The sequence below is a fragment of the Passer montanus genome, unplaced genomic scaffold (genome assembly GCF_014805655.1).
Source record: "Passer montanus isolate IOZ18808 unplaced genomic scaffold, ASM1480565v1 scaffold1, whole genome shotgun sequence".
Lineage (NCBI taxonomy): Eukaryota > Metazoa > Chordata > Aves > Passeriformes > Passeridae > Passer > Passer montanus.
In genome coordinates this window covers 7,507,568-7,527,755 of record NW_024356504.1, presented here as the reverse complement: position 1 = coordinate 7,527,755, position 20,188 = coordinate 7,507,568, and the positions used below count along the sequence as shown (strand labels likewise).

Sequence of the window (20,188 nt, the reverse complement as noted above, 5' to 3'; positions counted from 1 at the left end):
AGACCTAAGAAGCCTTCTTAGGCTTAGAGGAAGATATAATCCAAAAGCAGTAATGAGAATCTGTGTGATAAATGATGAGGACTGCCAGTTGCTAAAGCATGGACAATAAAGATTCATGTTTTCCTCTTGAGTACTGAATCTGCTGAATCAATCATATGCCTCATCCTGAGCTGACCAGCACTTCCTGCCCCCAACACCAGTTACTGCACAAAAAAACTGCTACCTAAAGGAAATATGTATAGAAACCCTGCAGAGGATCTCCTGCTCTAGACTCACTCCTAGGGAAGGGCAGCTCCAGAGCAAATTCTGGCCTGCAGAGTGCCCTGCAGAAGGTCATCTCCACCCCAGGGGCTTTTGGAACCTGTGGACTGGTGTTTAGAGATATCCCCAGGCAAGGAGTCTGACGCCCTGGTGGCTGCTCGCTCAGATTCCCATCTGCAGCTGAAGCAGTGCAAGGACAAACCTGAAATTCTTCCTCCTCTGTTTGGATTAATTTATCTCTTTGCAGAGCCATCAAAACCTAACCCACAGCACACTGAACATCTCTCCACAGGTTACAGGAGAGACCTCAGCCTTCAGCATCTGAGTTTGCATGTGTGCAATCACCAGCAATACTCATGTGCTGTTCCTATCACCAGCAATTTCCATTTGGTCCAATCTGGAAAACATCCTGAGTAATACGAGGATGAATTTTTCTGTTAAGTATTTCCAACACTGCCTTTTGTCAAGAAAAAAATGTCAAAAGTCACTTGGAAAAGAGGTACGGCTAAGAGACATTTCAATTAGTTCATAAATAAGCTGCCAAAATGCAGAGAACAAAATCCAGGCAATACTAATATTCTTCATATTTACATCATTATAAGCTAATCTGAGATCAAAGTATTGACCAACCACAATTACACTTTGTTTCATTTACTAGAACAGAGCTACAATAAAAATTTTACTCACAATAGCTTTGTAAAGCCATTTTTACATAAATCTTTCCATCTGCTTTGCAGCAGGACTTGATATTTATGCAATACATACGTTTTTGAAATATAGGTGAGATAACATTGAATTGGAGGTTTCAGATTATACTCCTGGGCCTTTAGCTGAATACCTAATGATACTGGGACCATGAAATTTGCATGTATGCATCCGAGTACACAGCACACATCTGCAGCAGGTGATGCCAATTTAAACACCTACAGTAAGGGCACACAGTTAAGTTGCCTGTGACTAATCTAAGGTGTCATCGTTCAGTTGGAAGGAAGCCCTGTAAGTAAAGATAGCTCCTGAAGATTTCATTTATTAAATAGGCTTCTCTACTTGTTTTGCAATTATCTAATAGATGGCAAGGTACCAGTTCTGTTCTTCATCAGTGCATGGTTCCTTCAAACTCAAAGCAATTCTAATGTTACATGAAAGACAATGCAGGAATTTAAATTCCCTGATCTACCTGGAGAGGCACTAACATTTGTGCATGTTTAATAATGTGGGCTTTGGGTTTAAAAAAAAGAGAGAAAGAGGGAAACTATTTTTATGTCTTGTCAAAGTTTGAGACTTTAAGAGATTTCTATCTTGATGTACTGACATCATGGCACTGCTGATGAAGCACAGGGCTCTCTGACTGATGTTGACTGCCCCAGTTATCCCCTGGTCCCTCAAGGGACACAGGCAAATTGGTGTTGCTCCTGCTAGGACTGGGAGGACACGGATTGCAGAAGCAAGAGGGCACACAGTCCTGTAAAGGGCTCTGGTTTAAAGCATGGCACAAATGAAACAAAAAGGATTCAAGGACAACAAATTGAAAACGCCCATCTGCTTTCCTCCCCATCTCCAATTACATAAGTTTTTGCTCCAGTTTATTTCTCTTTGGAAACAACTTTTTACAGCTGCACATGGCAAGTACATAACTAGTAAGCAAAGAGAAGCTGGAAAGAATGATTATTAATGGATTCTGCCAAAAAAATAGTCAGGGCAAAGTCTTTCACAGCTCAGGATGCAAACTAGTCAATCTCCCCCTACACAAAGACAGAGGCATGTCCTGGACTGCCTTCCTGAGAGGGAAAACAGCACAGCTGCCTTGCCTACTGCAGCTGCCCGGGCTGGAAACATACAGCACCCCTCCACTTGATACTTATGAGTCAGTCAACACATGTCAAAAGAGAGTGTTTCCCAAGTCATGGTGAGTAAAAACCAAGAAGTTCCACTCAGTTATCTGCATTTTATTTTAAATATTTATATCCCTAACTGTTTTCTATGACCTTCAACAACAAAATATTTCCATGAAGCAAGTGTAGCCAAAGGCAGTGTGCCATGTGAGTGCCTGCCCTGGAGGGTTTACCAGGGGGCTCAGGCCACTGTAGTGACAGCCCATGTGAGGCCACAGCTAGTGACTGCATAGCTCAGGCCCAGGCAGACGTGCCAGGAAGGTGAATATGCCAAGAGGGACAAAGCCACGTCTTGCCTGAACTCTGCAGGACCCACAAGCCACTGCCTCGGGAGAGACAAGGTGCCTCATCCAGCTGCTCCAGGATCAGCAGTGCCTCCTGGCTCTTGCCAGTGTTTGGAAGTGGTGGCCAGCCAGCATGGCACGTCTGTGTTAGCTGGCAGCTCTGAGGCAGCCTGCCACACAGGTGGCACCACACAGGTGGCACAGCAACTCAGTGAGACCCAGGGAACAGCCAGGTTTGCAGCTTATTGGCCTCCACCCAAGATAGCAGGTCTAGCTGAGCTCCTGCTGGTATTCCAAATGCAGGTTTATTGCATGAAAGTAGTAATTTAGTGTACTTCAAGCTAAAAAAAGTATGTATGACATACCACTGCCGTGAAAACATACCCACAAAACCAAAAGCAGCCACATACCATCATTCAGCACTTGCATTTCCTCTTCAGAACATTCAACAAATTCTCTTATTCCAAAGAACTGCTGTAATTTGTCCTTGCTAGTGGCAGTCTACCAGCAGTTCAGAAGAGAAAACAAACTGGTACCTGCAGGCTGTAGTGCTCAGTGCAGCTGCCCTGAAACAGCAAGTATCAGAGGGTGGCAACCCATTTCCCCTTATTTGTAATGAGAGTGGCTGTCACAGCTGTTCAACCCCAGATAAAGTTATCATCACATCTGCTGAATCCTGTAAAGATGGCTAAAACCCTCATCAAACTGGCTGAATGATTTGGTTAGCTTGCAGGGGTAAAACCAAACTTTAAGTAAATTTGAAGACTAAATTTAGCATACAGACTGACCTGTAACTACTAACATCTTTGCTTTCAAAACCAGAATTGTAATTAGATGGAGAGGTAAGAGCTACTTCAAATCTGAGGCCACAAGCTTCCAGATAAAAAGCAATTTTTTTCTGAACTCAGAGAGCTGTAATATCTAGATCAACCTCACAGCTGAAAAGAAGCTTTGGATCGGTTTTATCAGGTCATAAGACATTATTCCCATGAAGTCTACTTTCTCTTTTAAACTGCAGCCCTGATGACTGGCAGTCCTCAAAAAATGATGGTGCAGGGATCATTGTTTTCTTCCACATCTGCCACGGCCCTTGTGAGCAGGCAGGCTCACAGGAGGCTGGGTCACAAGGACAGCCAGTCCAGGCACCACCACACAGAGAAAAAGCCCTGCTTCTGCACAGAGAGGGTACAGCAGCACCAGGGCTGCTGCATGAACAAAGCCTCAACTCTGCAGCCAAACACTTCTACAGGTGAGCACTGATCCACCAAAACTTGCTATTAGGGAATGCTGCTCAACATGAATTTGAAGTTTGCCATTAGTACCAGACTTCTGAGATCTGTGATGTAAATGAGCAGTTTTCTGGCTTCCCACAACTGCTCACCTGAGAAAGCAGCAGGTCCTGCCTTTCCAGGTGCCCCTCTTACACCAGGAGCAGACCTGGTCATTACCCTGCCAGCTGCTAACAATAACTCAATACCTTCCCACAGTGCAGAGTATAACGCACTCATTTTATCAGTTTACTTCCAAGAGAAAGATCTCCTCAGGAAACTCAGAAACAGCATTTTCCATTCCCTCCCTGAAAAGTGGAGTATGAAATACACCGTACCATCCACATGGAAATGTTTATTGCCTTTAAAATAACTATTCAGCTTTCATCAATAACCAGAAAAATTCAAAGTCACTGTCAACAAGGAGACTGAAATACAGAACAACAGGCAGCTGGGCTGGAAGAGGGCATCTACCCTTCCTTCCCCAGAGTCACCATAGATTATATCATTCCTGGCAGTATTCATCTTTTTTTTCCTCTAAAAATCTCCACTGGTGGAAAGTCTGCAATACCCCTGTCATCTATCTTATCCTAACAGCCAATGAAGCTTTTCCCAGTACTTTATTTAGACCTCCGTTTACTGTGATTTCATTTACTATTTTTCACACTATTTACAAGTGTGATGCATAAAAGAATTTATTCCTTTCCTCTTCATGGTTATTTGAAAAGTGCTACATGTCTCTTTGAACTTCTCTTTAGGCTATGCAGTCATATTTCTGGCAGTCTTTCCTTACAGGTGGTATTTGTGCTGTCATCATTACTGCTGCTCCTGGGACCTTCCATAATCCCACATCACATGTGAAATGCGTATCATCTTTATCTCAGTATTGCATTGTAAGTTTATAAATGCCAGTTTATAAATACTCCTATCTTCCTTATCTGCTTGTCCCCCTTCTTTGAACAGGCCATCCCTTCCTACCCAAACAGGCAGGTTTGACTACTGACCACACAGTAGTACCATCTTCTGCAGTCCTGTGGAATAACCCTCCAAATAATACTCTTTGCACCAATCCTCTTCCAGCAGCAGTCCATCATGCCTGGTAAGAGCTGTGGATCCACAAATGAAGTGAGACATTTGTCTGTTCCTGGGGTTAGCTCCTCCCTCTCACATCTCCCAAGCCTAGCACCCACATTTCTGCAGACTGTGGTTTCCAAAGCAAATGCACTGCTGAAACTACACCAAAGCATCAACCCACTTGGACCAGCTATAGACTTAATCCAGAAGAAACCCTGCATGGTTTTGTGCTCATGTCTACAGAGACCCAAAATCCCAAACCACTCTGGGACCCTCCCAGCATCAGTTTCTACATGGCCCATTAACCATAAGGAAAGCCACAGCTGGGGTTTACAACACAGAGCATTTGAGATAGGAAACACTTGATCTGCTGGACTGCACCAGCTCTAGATCAGTACACTGCAGCCTATCTACAGCCCATGCTTTCTGATGGAGCCTCTGCTGCAACAAGAAGAAAATTAAACCAAAAATTAAATTTAAAATTATTAAACTAAAATTTAAAAAAAAGAGTAAACATACTGTTCTTACTAACCACGTGTTTCAGTGAACCTTTTCATACTATACCTGTTCATTAGCACAAAACTGTAAATGTTGGAGGCTTGACTGTGCAGTTTTCAAGTGTAATATCATCTGCTCTAAGTCAGGACAGATTCATTGTACCTGGTCATATCATACCTTTGGTCTCCTGACCTACCTGCTAAGCCTTAAATTCCTTCACTGTTAGCCTTATACTACTGGAATGGGAAAAAAACAAAAAAAAAGACCAAACAGAAAATAACTCACTGCACATGTTAAAAGCTTATGGATTTGGCATGAAATCTGATATGACCTAAGGCACCTAAATCTGACATTAGGAAAGGTGTGGCACATCAGAGCATGCCTGTGAACTGGCACTGCCATTAATCCTGCCCTGGAGAAGAATCCTGTACTGACACACTGCAGCCTAAGACAAGAGATGGCTCTGTGGCTTCCAACTCTTCCAGGCCAGGAATGACACACTGCAGAGGAGCTTCCTGTGCTGCTGCTCACACCATGACTCCCACCCCTCAGTGCAAACCCCACAGACTGTACCTGGTCACCAGCAGGAGATGCTTGCATAGAATAGGAGGTCTGGTCAATTCAGTCCAGAATACACTTTCTGAAGTTAGTTAAATGGCAGTAACATTTCCCAGGTTGCACAATCCTGCAAGGAAGAAAGGAAAATAACTATTAATTGGGAACTATTGGGGATCACAGAGCCTGAGCAAGTGTCCATTATGTATTTCCTTGAATAAGTAGAAATTCTGCATAAGAAAGTGCCAGCATACTGTAAAGAAGAGTCCCTCCTTCTAAACAGAAATCAGAACAGGAAAACACACTGGCTGGGTTCTCCTTATTGCTCACTGAGGCCAGAAGACCCAGTTTATTCTCAAACAAATTTAAGTCCATTCTTCCAACTTCAGCATAGCATACATACTATAGTAAAAGCCATTATAAATGGTGGAAGGAAAACAGAAAGGCATAAAAAGCCATGGATGTGATGGTAAGACAAATAAAGTTATCCACTACAACAGCTGCTGCTCGTAAGAGACATGGTTCAACAACCAGCTTTGTAATTAGGAAGTTTCTGTAGTTTAGGCTAGAGAAAAATGTGCAAAAGTTGAAACAAATGTGTGGGGGAAAGAAAAGCAGAGGCAACAGCCTGGGAGGTGTGACTGCAAATAACAGATGTGCTGCAAATAACACCCCCACAAAAAATACACTTGACCATTTGATGTATTCAGTGTTAGAACCAACAAAATAAAATCTTTAAAATCAGTAATTTTAAAATAAAAGGTAAGCACAGTAGGCATCAGCATTTTACAGATTTACTACTATTTAGAAATCAGCCTCAAGACCCAGTCCCTCACAGCCACGCAACCCTGGCATACGCTGTGTGGCAAAATGAAACCCACAAGGGGATTCTGCTGTCAGCTCTCTGAAGCCTGTGCAGTTCCGGTTGGCAGTAGCTGGTGTTGCACATTTTAACTCCTACTTTTTCCCTTGCAGAGAGTAGAACAACCCTGTGCTATGGATCCAAGTGCACAGTGGACACAAGTTCAACAGTGCAATGCAGCCACTTAGGTTTTGGGGAGTAAAACCAGCCAGTGATTAAGGTGACATTGAGTGGTTTGTTCTATTTATTTGTAGAATTAAAGATTCTTTAATGATGCTTTAATCTAAATTTGAAGATCCCTCAAATCAATAAACTTCTGTATTACCATTGCTGAAGGGAAAGAAAAAAGCAAACAAAAACACACAGAAAAATGAATTTTTCTTCTGTAGATAAATGCACAGACACATGCACACAGTCTCTCCTCCTTCTGAAATGCAGTAAAAGAGTAGCCTTTTTTTCCTAAGTACAGAATTGATCCCCATCTGTTTCCATTTTTTTTATTATTTTCTCTTTTGGTTTCCTTCTCTCTCATTCCAATGCAATTTTAATTCATTTTGTTTAGTCTGTACTTTTTATTCCCTTTCCTCTTTTTGCAGATTTCCTTTTTAATTTGTTAGAGGAAGAAACATTCTTTCCCTGGTTTTCATAATACAAGCTGCTGGAAAAGGCCCATTCAGAAATCCCCCCTCTTCAACAACTCTCCTGCTCTTTCAATCCTGGTTGCCTATGTTCACTCTCGGTAGCAGAGTAGCAGTGTTAGGGTTTATTTATTTAGGAATGTGTATCAGTTTATTTTTTAATTCCATTTCAAATATCTGGCACAAACCACTGCATGGAGGCTCAAATCTATTATTTACAAGCCATTACATTTAGCTTAAAACAACTCCTAATCTATTTGAGATGAGTTGCTGTAAGACAGGATTAGGCTGAAATGAAAATGTCTGCAGTGGGATTTTACTAAATTGCTTTTAAATCACATTCCTAGTTAAACAGTGCTCCAGTGAAGACTATAAACCCTAATACATCAGAAAGGCTGATTTGGGGCAGAACTGTGGCTCTCTGAATACTTGCTTGTTTTACAGATGCAGAGGAGCCCAGCTAAGGCCAAAGCCTTCTCTGCATAGAAAGCCCCAAAGCCTGAAATATGAGAGCAAAGCTCTACAAGGCTGAACCACAGAGCTGTTTAACTGCCCAGGAACAGGGCCCTGCTATTCCCAGCTTACCAAGACCTCTGTGCCCTGCAGCAGGGCCAGGTGCAGCATCCAGCTCCACGTGCTGGAGGCAGCAGCAGCCTGGCCTGGTGTGAGCTACTGCCTCCATCTTAGGCAGATGTTTCCACACTGACACCAGGATGAATGCACCAGGTGGTACAAGGAGGGTGAGAGCTGTGAAACTTAGTCTGCTTTTCTACAGGACCAGAAAAATATTTTTTTAAACATTTGGGAAGAAGCATAGGCAGCTTTAGGACTTCCTGCCTGATGCTGAGCTCTCTGATTTTAGTGCCTGGCAGGACCTTGCTACAGCACTGTCATCCTCAGCAGCTGCACTTGGTGTGAGATTGCTGCCACCATCCCTGTGCAAGCCCCTCTGCCTCACTAGCTGTGACCCAAAGTGCAGATTGAGCACCTTGGCCTCCAGCCACCATTGCTGGAGCTGGCCATGGGGCCATCACCTCCTCTTCCCCATGCTCTCCCAGAACCACGTGGACTCCACACTGGGGATTTCATTTCAGTTCAGATTCTGCGCACTTACTACTGTATAATACATTTCATCATCCTGAAGGTTGTTTTCTTTGTAACTTTCACTCCAACTTGACATTTAAGACTTGCAATTAATCACAATTGCCCAGCAATTTAAAAGTAACAAATCTATATTTGTGCTAGAGTACAAAACATAGATCCCATTAAAGAGTCTCCCTCTGAGAGCTCCCAAATTCTCCAACACCAACCTAGCTTAATTTCATTCCTGATGCAATGTGCTCCCGAGTTGAAACTCTCCAGCACAGAAAAGTCGTGATGCAATTTCTCAACAGAAATCACCAGGAATGAGAGAACACCTTAACAAGAAATTGTGCCAGTAAAATCAAAGAGAAGAGCTACATACTTGGTACAGCCAAAACAAACTAACAAGTTTTCACTACAGTCAATGATTTTAACCTCTACTTGGAAAAGTGCTTTCTGGTATTTATTAACACTGAACACATCTATTAAAAATCCAGACCTTTAACTTATTTTATGAAAGTCTTAACAAGATGGAGAAGATATCATCCACACTTCTAATGTGACTCAGGCCACACCACAGCTGTACTGCAAGGCAGGCTCCAAGTTTCACACAAACCAAGCTAACCCACAGATGAGCTTCCTATTTTTGCGCTGTAGAGTTCTGCTCTGAAATCCCACACTGCTTACTACCCGCCAGCACAACTGCCACACAGAGCACTCCTCACCCACTGCTGCCAAAAATCAGCAAAAACACATGTGCAGAACCCCTGCAGGACAGCTAAAGAGATGTTTTAAGAGAACTAACCTGTGCTATTTGAATCTGTTGGAGGTCACCCAGTTCTGAACTTCCCCAGCAGCCCCAAGTCTCGTTTCCTGTGGAGGAGCATGTGACACACACTTCCTCACCGCACCTTGCTAGACTAGCTCTGCTTACATTTTGACATCAGATGAAACAACTAACTGTCCCTCACAACATGTTAAAGAAATGTCTGATCTAATGTTGAACCACTGACATTTCTGCGTAGCCAAAAAGCCCTCCTCTACTGCCTTCTGAGTCACTCCATGATTCAATGGACCTTTTTGTACTGTATATTAATACCAAATGCTGAATGTGATTCTGCCACAGTATACTCAGTGTGCCTCCCCCCCCTTCTTTTAAAGGGGAAATAAATGCAGTAGTGGAGAATGTAATTACACTGCAGGCATGGGAAATTTCAGTTCAAGGGTATTTGTTTATCAAATGTTCAGAGTAGTAGCGAATTGATGAATTCAAACAGATGCAGTCATCAGCAATTTTGAGAAATACTGTCATTTGAATACAGTAAACAGAAGTTGGGGTCCTATGAAAAGTAGTTTATGTCTTCAGAAGAGTAGAGATTTTCTCAGTTGTAGCAGTGTGCATTCACATATTGTCATCTAGCACTGGGCAAACAGGTCTGAACATATGCCACATAAGGAAGGACAGTCAAGTCCTGCATTACAGTACTATGTTTACAGGACTAGTCAATAGGTGATGCCTTATCAGAATTTTTTTAAGATGCATAAATTTTGGAAAGGCAATCTAACCCTGAGTGTGCTGACATAGGCTGGAGATAAAGTTTGAAGACTGCCACGCCACAGTAGAGGCAGAATGGTCACACCAGACTCCGCAAGGAGATACTGCTCTGCTGGAAGATGCTCCTTGTGGAAAACACTAAACACTCATCAATCAAGCTAACAGAGGGGTGAAAATAAACGTCACATTCCTTTATTTAGTGCAAGCTGAAATAACAGACAATGCTTGGGGGACCGGTCAGCCTGGCAAGGCCTGTGTGAAAACAGTGGGTTAGAGACACAGAGGGGTTCCCTTACAGACTGACTGCAAAGATCTTTGCCGGGGCACAGATTTGCTCTAGCTGTACCTAAGTGTGAATGTGGAAACCTTGAAGGTAGGAAGAAAGTGAAGAGACAGTGATGCTGAAAATTTGGGATGCAAATCTTTTGGCAGCAACAGTCATTCGTGGCTGTCCTGCCTCCATTCAGTTCTCCCACTGCACCCCACAGCTGCCTCAAGTGTGTTGGCACAGCGGCTCCACAGCCTGTGCCATGGACCACACTGAGGAGCTGATCTAGTGGTCAAAAGCTCACAAGATTTTTTTCCAGCCTTTTCTCACTTTCAGGCAAAACCAGACAAGTGCTAGAAGGAAGCTGGCTCTGCCACTACCCAGGATGTCACACAAACCATGGCTACAGTGAGAGACCCAGAGCAAGTCAATCAGAGCTGCTTCTTTGCCCATGGGTAGAGGAATTCTCTGCAATTTCTACATAAATTAAGAGGTTTCCCCTAAAATGTCATCTTTATAATTAAACTGTACCAGATGAAGACATCAATGTTGTAAGCAGCCTCCTGGTGACCACCAGCCAGGGATTACATTCCCATCTGCTGCCTCAGGGCTTCTTACCACTGCTCACTAGTTCATTACTATCAAATGAGCCAAACTAGCTCCAGTAATTTATATCAGTGGGTTAAAATAATTGGAAATGGAGTAACAATAGTTTTGAGGATCCCTCCTACCCACAGAGATGTGAGAGTAGTGACCTCTGGCAAAAGGGAAACAACGACAGGATTTATATCGCAGCAGCTAAGTGTTAAACAAATCACCCCCAGCTAATAAAAGATACAAGTGTTTTATGCGTAAACACGCATAGGACACCCATGCAAAAGGAAATACGTGCATGACTGAAAACCCCCCAACAAACTAGCCAATAGAATGGATGCTTTTGAATGAGAGTCACACACACACACACCCTTCTCATATGCACCTCTGAGCTCCTGCAGCTGCAGTAGGAAAGCATGTGCAAACACATGCCTGCAGATGCACCTGCTCTGCCCCCACTGAAGGTTTTGGGCCAAATGGCCAAGGTATTATTTACACTGGAAGACACTTGAGAGCACTGTGAGCCTCATGCAGCTTAAGCATCTTTCCCTCGGTAAGCGGTCAGAGACATGACACGCCAGACCCCGAGCTCCAGAGGCGCTGAGGGGAAGTTGAAGAGTTCAGGAAGTGGCCATGCTTGCTCTCAGCACACTGCCTCTTTGTCCTCACCCAGCTGCTCCCCCAGGAGCTTTCAGACAGCTCAGATCCCTCACAAGAGATGGGTTATTTCTCTCCATTTTAAAACGGGGCTACGTTTACAAAGTCACTTTTAATGTGTCAACCTCTCTGTGAGGATCTAGTCACACACAATGGACTGTGCCAGAGCTGTGCTTGGAGCTGCTGGTGGGGCAAATACACTTTTATAACCCCCCAGGCACTTGGGATTGTTCGAGATGGGAGGAATTTGCTCACCCAGCAGGTAACTCGCAGCAGCCTCGCAGCCACTTTTAATCCATGCCCAAAGAAAACAGCCTCCCAGGGTGCTGCTCCAGCCAAGCTCAGAGTGCTGCATGCCCTTCAGCAGGGCCATGGAGAGGCACTGCAGGGACAGCAGAGGCAGCTGTGTGACACTGGGGGACCCACCGTGTCCACAGAGCTCTGGCACAGCGGGGTTTGCTGAGTCACCACCGACACCAGAACATTTGTCAGCTCTGACTGTGAACCACTAAAATGAGAAGGGAAACATGTGAAGCCTGATAAATTTCATCCCTTGTGAACAAACCATTTATTTCTCCATCCTTGTCACAGATGAGAAACCTGTTGGCTGGCATCTTTCAGAGGAGCAAAGCTCCAACAGGGATTTTTGGCAGTCATCTTTTGTAAGCCAACCACTTGCAACTAACACTATGTCTTATCTTACAAATACACATACACAAGACAAACCTATCTCTTTAGCTTCCCAGTGGAAAGCATACATGAAGCTCTCCTTTATGTACACCTGTGTACTTCATAGAGACACGTATTAGTAACCCTGCAGATGGCACAGTTGTTTTTAAAGCCATAAATTAACTTCCCCTCACTTGCCATGAGATCAAAGTGTTTGATTTGCAAAAAAAGGACCACCCCAGCAGCAATAACAAGTTGCACAGTGGCCTGACAGATAAGCCACAGAAAGATGTTAGTACAAACTGATGTAAAGCTATTTACACAAATGATTTGCTTGTCCTGTGCTATGGGGATAAGAAGCCAATCATGGGCTCTGAAGTTTTTTGTTTCCATTAGAAACTTGCACTACCCACACATCAGAGTATACTGGACATAATGATCCAGACTAACAGAGCATGCTGAAGCCCAGCATTCAAGACCAACACATACTTTCTGCCTTATAAAAACAGGCCCTATTTATTCACTATACAGAAAATCTCTCCATTCACCAATATGGCTATGACTACACACACAGACAGAACAGTGGATGTGGTGAGGACTGTTTTCTATCTGGAACCTGTCACCAGCAAATCTGAGCAATTAACATCTCCGTGCTCAGGCAAAACAATCTGCAGTGCCCCAACTTTGAGCAGGCACAAGACCGGCGAGTGCAAGAGTAAACCATCATGTGGAACCGTGAATGTGCAACCACAAACAAACCAACCAAGCCCAGATCTGTCAGCCAAATCACCAGAGCCAGGCACTAACACAGAGGTGTTCCAACTTCAAAGCAGGAGCACAGTTGGCAAGAGCTTGTTGAAAGAATTACAACCAGAAACTGGGACTTCTCAGTAGCATGTAATCCCTGCTGTTTCCATTTCCTCTCTCATTATCGGCACAGACGGGGGCTGAAGATTAGTAAACAGTGGGTGTTTGGGGTGAATTAGAGCATGTGTGATGTAGAGCTAGGTATCCTGGTGGCATCTGTGTGACTTCAGAGAGACGTAAATATTAAATGCTGCCCATTACATTTCTTCAAAATGATGAAATATTAACACATTCCATGGCAGTGGGGAAAAAATCATACTAGATAAAACAGGGAAACTATTTTGTCCCTCATCTGGAATGTGAACAAAATCTGATGATCAAAAATGTTCTGGCAGATTGCCACTCTCTCATAGTCATGACTGTGTGGAAAATGAAGAGTTTTTACACTGTTCCAGTCCTGTCTGAAAACAGTGAACTCCCCCTCCCAAACTCAACTCAAAGCCCTTTACAGAGCTATGTGCACGAGATTACATTATCAGCTATCACCCCTGGGTTTAGCCACAGGCTATCCTTTCAGAGGACAGGACATAAACAAAAACCTGCAAAAACTTACTTTTGCCTAGAAATGCTTACGTATTTCTTGAGCAAAAACTGCTGAATTGACAAACCTTGCCCTCAGAGTTACTTGTCCTCCCTGCTCCTCTAACACAGACATTAACATACTCCTGAAGAAGCATTCTGCAGTACACATGTATTATTTATACATGTGCATATATATATGTAATTAGGTATATTTCTAAAATGAGAACTCTATTTGTCTGGAAGTCCCTTCATATCATTGTAGATTATTTCTAATAGCCTTAGTATGTTCTCGGGAACCAAAAAGGAAGTTTTAATAAGAGTGTTGCTTGTGGCTTCCATACTTATTTTCACATAAAACCTGCTTTCTTAGTTTGTAGCTTTTTTGTACAATAAGCTTGGGACACAAGCTCTTGAACCCTATCAAAGAATATGGACTTACTCAGCAGGTCAGCCGAGAGAAACAATCCATGCTATCTTTCCAAAGGGTATTTTCAACACTCTTTACCCAGTAAAATCTGCCCAGCTGTTATTCTAGAGCAGTGTTGCTATACTTTTGCAATGGCATGCCTCAGCTTCAAGTACCTTTTCTCAATACATAAGCATTGCTATGATGGCAAAGTTAAAATACATTTACTATTGAGCAACTTGTGTTCAGCTGTTCACATGAGTCAAAGGTCTCAAATATTCAGCTGAATATTTGATGACAAATTTTTTATATACTCAGTTATTTCAGTAGAAAGCATCAATGGGTTTTAAGGTCACACTTGAATCTGAGTAATATTTTATACTCAAAAGTTCCCATGAACATCTGTGTACATATATATACACGGATACATATATGTGCATGCAAATAAAGCTAGACAAATCTACACCTTAGAAATCACAATCTACCAGAACATCACACATTTTAAAGCCACACAAACAATATTCATTGATAAGAGCAGTTTATCATCTTTTCACAGGCCATACAATTTCAAGCTGTTACAGATGCTTAGTTTACTTCTCCTTTACATTCTGAATCTCCTAGTCAAAGCGCACACTCTCAATTTTTTTTAAGGGAAAGGAAGTCCCAGTCTTTGGGAACTTTAGTCTATTTCTTGCATTCTTCCCATGGGTGGTATATTTCACATCAGGAATAACTGGATGCCAAATATAGCCACAGATGGGAGTCTATGCGTAGTTGCTGGGTAATTATAAAATAGAATCAGCTTCTCTGCTGTGTAACAGATGAGATCTTAGTCTTTGCTTAGCTACAAGTACCAGCAATCCCATACTGATTTGAACTATATCCAAGTAAGGTGAGTAAGATGAGGTCATGCACAAGATCAGACCATATCTTTGTGTTTCATTGATATTTACTGACAATTATATTGTCCCCAAAAAATAAAAGAGGAGAAAGGGAGGCTCAGTATATGAATATGTATATGCTCCATATATCACATTATTATTCAATTATCTATGTAGTTACTATGAATTAGTTTGCCACTGTGATTTCAGAGTGCAGTAGTTAAAGTGACAGAGAATTGCAGAGTCCATGAAAAGCATCCAGGTAACAGCCCTGGAGACAAATATGCTCTTTCCTTAGACAGTGAAAGAACCTCAGCCCTGTTGTGAAAGCCCACATCTCACCTACAAGTGAAGGGTAGCCACATGGGACACATCCAAGCCAGACTGCTCACACCCCTATGCCCAATGCTGGCCCTGGTCCAAAAGGATCACTCATTAGCCATCAGGAACAGCCTCAATCCTTGCTGACAATTGACTACATGATGGCTTTCAGCATAGAATTCATGCAATGCTACTTTGAGCAGGAAATTTTGTTTTGAAGACCTGGGGTTACCAACTCACTGCATGTAGACTATGCTTAATCTGACAGAAAGCAACCTTTCAGTACAGCTCACCTGGCTTAAAGAGCAAACTGTTAATTTAGAAATAAAGCACCCTATATTGCCATTCATCAAAACCTGGTTTCATCAACTGCTGAAACTGAGTCAGTTATCAGGAGACTGCACTCACAAGACAAACCACACCTCTACCTCAAAAGGGTATGTGAGTACCCTGTTGTTCCCACAGCCAGACAAATACAAGGAGCTGCACCTCTGACACAAATTCCCATAACACGCTTGGGAACTGACAGTCAGGATAGCCCAAATGGGAAGGCTGAGCTTGAAAGCAGAGGCAGTAGTATGATATTCTGGCTCAAAACAGCTTGGCACCTGGTCTCCCTCATTAGCAGAGGTTCAACACACAACTATAACTGAACATGCATTAATCTGTCTGCATCCCCCTCTACATGTGTTTTGTTTCTTCCTTACTCTCCCACTAGCAAAAGGCCAAGTATATAGCAGAGAAATGAAAAATTAAATTTACAGCTAAGTTTATGGCTTATGGCTCCAAGGGCATTACCCATGCTCAACAGAAACACCAGACTGCGTAATTTGAAGCAGGGCTGTCTGAAAGAGTGCTGCTAAAAGAGCAGAAATACCTTACAGTCCAATTTCTAGAGTATTCAGCAAAGCTGGCTGGCTTTCCTGAGAGGCTGTACCATGACAGTGACCTAAGAGAACAACACAGAGAAAAGCAGCAAAGACTCCTAAAACCCCTCCTGCTTGGCCTAAAAACATGGGTCCCTTTGGGTAGAAAAGATTAGTCATGGGCATTTTGGTAGAGCCCAATGGTTCCAGTTGGTCTGTGGGCCAAGTCCCAGCAGAGCTCCTTATGGAGGATTAATTGTGAGCTGATACTCCTGGCTCTCTCTCAGCAATGCCTCAAAGCATCCCCGTGCGCTGTGGGAGTCTAAAGGTGTTTCTTCACCTGTTCCCTGCCACTACATGCTCCCAGCAGGAGCTCAGCTGCACAAGCTGTGATGCAGGCTGTATACACCTACTTGATGTTTCATGATGGTACTAGTTCAGGTTTTAGTGAACTTTGTGACATATTTAACTTCAGGCTTTTTCCTGGTAAATGGGACAAGGACTGTTCTCAGCCTCAAATGCCAAAGCCAGCATCACTTTAGGAAACTTAGATATTGAAGACCCTTGGCTGTCCCAAAGGCTATTTCCATAATTATACCCTTAAGAACTATTTAAAAGCTCTTTTACACTTGTTCTCTGCCAGACATTTTTCCCTAGTGGCAGGGTCTGAAATCCTGATTCAATGCATTTTAGAGGAAATTACAATGATACCAGGGGTCATATGCTCCATTGAGAAGTGAAGAAAACAGAACCTGCACAAACCAGACTTAATACAGAAAAACTGCAATTTTTGACAATGTCACTTGACAGAACTCAGGTTTATGCACCAAACAAGCCCAAAAATAATCTGAGTTTTTTCCTCCTCAGCACAATCACATAACAGTGACCCTGCAAAACTTTAAAGCAAAGACCCCAAGGGCACTGGGGCTTTAGAGCAGAAGGAACAGTCATCCTACCTTGAGAACAGTGATTTCCAAAAATAACCAGCAGTGTCTACCAGACAAGAAGAGAAAGCCTCTACCAGAAGCCAAACAGAAAATAGCTCCACAAGAAAGGCCTGAAAAATGCCATCCTGACCTTTTCTGAAGCAATCCTGTTCCACTGTTGTCATCTCAGCACTGATCTTCCACAGCAACCACACACCCAGGGCAGCACTGTGTCGCAGCAGGTGCCACAGCATGCATCACAGTCACAATAGGCAGAGTATCACCATACAACATCAGAAGGCTTCAACCCATACAGAGTGACACCACACCACCTCAGGCAGCTTCAGCCACCTGCCCAGCTTGTTCTTTAGCCCAGCCTTTTATACCCTCATTGTTGATGCACTGCACCTGTGTGCCCTCTGCTCCCTTTGGTGGTCGGTCAGTGCCCCGGGGCACTCCATGGCTCATTGCTGTCAGTGCTGCTCACCTGCTGCTCACAGCTGTGCCCATTGGGGATGAGGCTCGGCCACAGCCCCACTCCAAACCACCACAAACTGTGCACCTACAGGACTGGGCCCAGGTTACACCCATCAACCCCTCTGCTACTTCAGAGTGATTTTTTTGTGTATCTTTGTTCTCACTTCCTAGGGCATAAAACCGTGACTCATTAAGAAATGCCAGTGGGACATTTCTTTATTTCTATCTAAAGGGGAAAAAGTGAAAATACATTTTTGGGTTAGTTTTGTGGTTTTTTTCTTTCACTTCTTGCAAGTTTTCCCTATTATGTTCTCATTTGCTTCTGTCCATATCTCACAGTGGATGGCCTGGAGCAAAGGCCTTGGAAATTGTAAATGCTCTAGTATTAGATATCATGTGGTAAAATTTCTATGGTTTCTTTAATGCCTCCTCAGTCTGGCCAATTAATGACTGGATGGTGAACAAACATTTTTTGAGAAGTAGGAAAGCTTTCAAATAAAAAAGAGCAGTCATAAACCATTCTTACTATGAACTCCATTATTCCTCCTAAGAGGAAACTTTCTTGGGGAACTTCAAGTAACACAAACCAGAAGACAACAATGACAATTCTTTCCCTTGGAAACACAAAATCCCTCAGTGTTCTCATTTAAGTACTGCACATGATGACATCCAACTGGGTTTTACCCTGCAATTCACTTGCATTATCAGGGATGTTCTGCTAAACAACTGACACATTTTAGATGAATAAAGAGGGAACTTGTCCAGTCATCTCAAGCTGTTTGTCAGTTATGGAACACTTAATTTTCTAGTTCCCTATAGCAGCTCAAGTTAATTTGTCTTCCTCTTGACACCAGACAGCATGCACACTATTTTTGAAGGATGCACAAATGAAAAAAATAAGAAAAGCTATAATAAAACTTGGAGACACTGATCCTGCAGAGAGCTGCTTGGAAAAGGATAACCATTAAATGAAAAAATAAATATTGCTCTAGTTCCACCTAAGGGTACAAGTAAGTGTAAATATGCAGTAACTCCTCAGAGTAAGATGTTTCATTTTGAAAAGCATTATCTGGTTTAGTTTTAATTTCAAATGAGATAAGAACATGATTTGTTCATTTATACCCAAGGGACACTGGTCAATTCAATTAAGAATATTCTATTTCAAGTAAACTGTGCCATGAAGCAATTATTTTGTCCCTCCCTAAGTCACCTATTAAGATCAAATGAGGAACGTTTATTTGAAAATACAATACGACATTCCAAGTGATTATTATTTGTGGTTTGTTTCTGCCTAGTATTAAAACAAAGCTTTGGGGCTGCCTGCTGCCATTTGAGAGTTTCAGATTCCAAGATGCCATCAGGACTATTGACTGGAAAAGCTGAACTTTTAAGGAATATCTTCTTCTGTTTCAAAGTAATAATGGTCTGGAATGGTTTAAAATGTAACCTGCAGACATAAACAATTATATACTGGTAGGTGTTGCCCATGTGGCTCATTTGAATGGCATTCTCTGTAAAACTGAAATAATCACACATGGATACCACCACATTGCTATCATCTGATTTTTCCTTTCATCCCACTGGAATAGAAAATGTATTCCCTATTTCAGGGGACTTAAAATTAAAGACAAAGCACTCAATCATATGAAATACATGAAGGAGCATCTGACCAAATCGAGATCCATATAAAGAGACCACTACACTGGGTCATGCAAGCTCACTTACAGTGAGCAAGTGGCTTCTTTACTTACAGCATACACAACACAGCAGACTTTTTGGTTTACATTTAATACTTCCTTTGAAAGCTGTCTTTGGTAACTTCAAATGTGAAAGTAACTGTGAAAATTTTCTATTTTGCATTCCTATGCCAGAAAAACAGTTTTGGGAATATGTTAGGCAAAGTAGGTCAGTCAGTGCTGGGTAATGAGGACATGAGGAGAGCAATGACTGATGTGATGGTCATGAGAGGACTGATGAGTTGGAGTAAACTGAAGACAGGACAGTAGAGATCAGTACTACATGGCTGATGCTGTTCATGTTTGCCAAACTGCAAATCAAACTGAACCAAAAGAGCATCAAAGAACAGCACCCTTTAATTACCAGCTGAGGAATCTTTCCTCAGGTAGGAGGTGACGGGGGGGGAAGAAGCAATCCTCTCTTCTCCTCACCACCATATACTTTTTGATCTCCACGTCTTCCTGCACAACAGGGACCTAGCTGGTACAAACAGCTACCATCCTGCTCAGACTACTCAAAAAGGAAGGCTCCTGATCCATGCCACACTTGCAATTCTGGAGTGCTACTTCAACTGGAGCTGCAATCTGCCTCCAAGCACTTACAGCCTTCCTCAGGAACCAAAGCAATTTGAGGGCAGCTAAAGGTCTCACCATTAGCAGAGTCTGCTGGTGAGGTAAGCAAATGAAGCACTGCCCGTTGTTCCCAGCAGAAACAGCACAGACACCACTTATCTGGGGAAGCATCCTCACTCAACTGTTCATATCACTGCTTTAAAAATGGCAGGGGAAATAGGGGTGGGGGGAAAAGGAAAAAAGAGGAAAAAAAATAGAAGGGTTGGGGAAAAAATGGGAGCTCAGCGAAACTCCTCTGCAAGTCTTGAAAGAGGGAACAGGGCTTAGCTCTGAGACACCAAGTTCTGAGACACCAAGTACATGGGCTGGTCTAGAAGAACACTATCTGCTGAAACTTATTCTATCTCCTTAATTTCCAAGACCAAGTATTGTAAGGATCATATTTTAGTAACACT

General features: G+C 42.7%; 1 protein-coding gene across 1 annotated transcript in view; it reads right to left on the bottom strand.

The window, feature by feature from the left end:
- Positions 1–17,279, bottom strand: part of WIPF1 (WAS/WASL interacting protein family member 1) — a 45,555-nt gene extending 28,276 nt beyond the window's left edge. The window contains exons 1-2 of the mRNA XM_039699483.1: positions 17,099–17,279; positions 5,851–5,962 (exon numbers count right to left, since the gene is read on the bottom strand). The gene's annotated coding sequence lies outside the window, so the exon portion shown is untranslated. The remainder of the gene's footprint in view (positions 1–5,850; positions 5,963–17,098) is intronic.
- Between the last annotated feature and the right edge of the window lie 2,909 nt (positions 17,280–20,188).